The sequence below is a fragment of the Dendrobium catenatum genome, unplaced genomic scaffold (assembly GCF_001605985.2).
Source record: "Dendrobium catenatum unplaced genomic scaffold, ASM160598v2 fragScaff_scaffold_1220, whole genome shotgun sequence".
In the NCBI taxonomy this organism is placed as follows: domain Eukaryota; kingdom Viridiplantae; phylum Streptophyta; class Magnoliopsida; order Asparagales; family Orchidaceae; genus Dendrobium; species Dendrobium catenatum.
Window position 1 is genome coordinate 274073 of NW_021319682.1, and position 2640 is coordinate 276712.

The 2640-nt window shown below is 29.8% G+C and overlaps 1 long non-coding RNA gene across 1 annotated transcript; it reads right to left on the reverse strand.

Moving 5' to 3' along the window:
* Positions 1–1458: 1458 nt before the first annotated feature.
* LOC114580713 lies at positions 1459–2225 on the reverse strand. Its single transcript, XR_003702265.1, has 2 exons — positions 2077–2225; positions 1459–1984 (listed from the first exon to the last, which is right to left on the reverse strand). It is a non-coding gene; the product is annotated as an uncharacterized LOC114580713 (long non-coding RNA).
* Between the last annotated feature and the right edge of the window lie 415 nt (positions 2226–2640).

Genomic DNA, 2640 nt, shown 5'->3' on the forward strand with positions numbered 1-2640 from the left:
TTAAAAAAAAAATAATAAGAATCCTATGATATGAGGCTCCAGATAAGACAAAAATATAATTATATTTCTTTTCGTTGTTCATTGATAAGCTCTAATTAAATGATAAAAAAGCAATACACATGTGATTCTTCTAATACAAATCATGGAGTGCGACATAAAGTCTCTCTCACACACTCTCTTGATCCCACAAGGCTATTCTACCTCTCTCACTCAATAACACTTCTCTCCTCCTTGCCTAAAGCTCACATTTCAAACTCTCTCTCACAGGAGACTTAAGCCCCTAGATTGCCAAAGACTTCTCTAAATAAAATAAGAGTTGTTTAAATAGTAGGCTCCAAGAAAATTGTAATTTTTAATTTAGCCATCACTGTTCATACAGTACGATCTATCGATCTTATAGTGCGATTAGTTCAATTTTTCCTTCTATAGTACTCTACGATTAATAGTATACAGGACGATCAGTTAAAGTCTGTTAACTAATTATACTGTATGAAAGAATAGTAGTACAATATAATTAGTTCATTTCAAAATTGGATCAAACATGGTAAACCAAAATTATCTAGAGATCCCTTAGGTGATTATGATAGTAAGATTTTTGAATCGTATTGGACGAACCAAACTTTGTCTATAGATTCTTTGGGTAACTCGTACAGTAATATATTTGTATCTTACAGTATGATCAATAATCAATCAGATCTGATTTGATTGCTTAATTAACTAACCTAATTAGACAATTCTTTAAAATATTATACAATATGAAATAATTCATACAATACGAATAGTTTAAATTTCAAAATCAAATTTATTTATTTTAGATAAGTTAGTTCGATGGCGAGGTTTCTGATTATAGTTGTTCATCCAGTATGATGTGGTGTTCGTATTGTACTATTAGTTATATTACAAATTAATTTTTTTCATTTGAAATAAAATATTTTAATTAATTTCTATTTTAATAGATCATAGAATACAATTTATAGAAAAAATTAAAATATTTCTTTTACACTCCCTGTTTGTGTATGTCCATGGTTGAGAAGCTAACATACATTTTTTACGATGCATCAACTCAAGAAAGATATTTAATTTAATCTTATAATGCCCAATCTTGAACCATGATCATTTGATATAGTGCTTGGTATATTTTGTACATAAAATATTAGCCTACACAGAAAATATATGCAATAATAACAAGTATGAGAAACTAAGTAAACTCCAATAATGCTTGTAATCTTCAGAATATAAGATTGGACTCCGAGATTATAATAATTTTATTCATAAAAAAGTACATTATTGGTCTGTTAAACTACTCCCTATCCGGTCTAACCTCCAGCTCGTCGTCATCCTTATCAAATCGATTTCATCCACTCATCTATCCTCATTTCTATCCAAGATGAGCATGAAAAATATCTATGGCTCCTCGTGAGGGGGGAGTTCAAATCTTTTTAAAATTGACAAGTCAAAGACATGAACTATCATAATTCATAACCCAAAGCAGAAATTAACCCCGCAAATCAGTACAGATTCCACAACAATTTACACATTAAATATTAATGAAGTCTGAGCTGATAATGAAAACTTGTATAACAAAGTACGCATTATATATAAGCATGAAAGTGCAATTACTGTTCAATCATACCGCAAAAAACTAGTAAAGAGCTAATTAAAATTTTGTTTGAGACAACTTTCTTACTGTTTTTAAAGTAACTTTTTAGTAAAAAAATAATAATTTTTATACTAAAAAACTACTTTAAGTAGTAGTAAAAAAGTCGTCTCAAATGGAGCCTAAGCCCTTGCAGATCCAAACAGCTGAGTTGCTAAATCATATTGATTAGCTGCTATTCCAGCTTCTTCATTCTCTAAATGACCAACTAAGGCTCTGTGATTATGATCTCCTTCATACGCTATATCTATGTTATTTGGATCATTTGGTGGCCACTCCACCTTCTTCCTCGCCTTACAGTTCTTGTTCACACATTTGAAATAACTTCTGCATGCACATATTTATAAAATTTATAATGCATTATTCAAATTTATGAAATTCATAGATATGCACGTAATTATATAAAATAAAGTACGTACCTATTTTTCTGTATACTTCTAATATACTTTTGTCCATATTTTTTCCATTTGTAATCATCTTCTGGGATAATAACTAGGCCATTACCAAATGCAACAGCTCTATTTTGCTCCTGGACTTGCTCTTCATCACTATTTATCAAAATATCACGAAAATTATGAACTTAATTATTCTAAATATTATCATTGATATCTTCTGGATTAAAGCTTGATCAAAACTAAGAGTAGAAAAAGAAGTAAAATACAAGATTAAAGAATTAGTTAAAAAGCTAGCTACACTGGCCTATAATTATAAATATAACATATTTTTATTTCAGTCGCCATCCTTAATTCAACCCCACATAATTATTTCGTCTTCTTATGCTTTGGGGTTAGACTTCTTTGCTCACTTCCTTATTTTCTTTTAGTATGTTATTGTTTATTTTGTAATAGATAGGGATCTTTGGCTCTGAGGATTTTTTTTTTAATTTTTTTATTGTAGCTCTTTGAGCATTAGTTAGCTACTGGTCCCTCTAAAGACTGGTAATCTTTTTCTTAATCAACGCGTAGGACCTGTATCCCCCATCC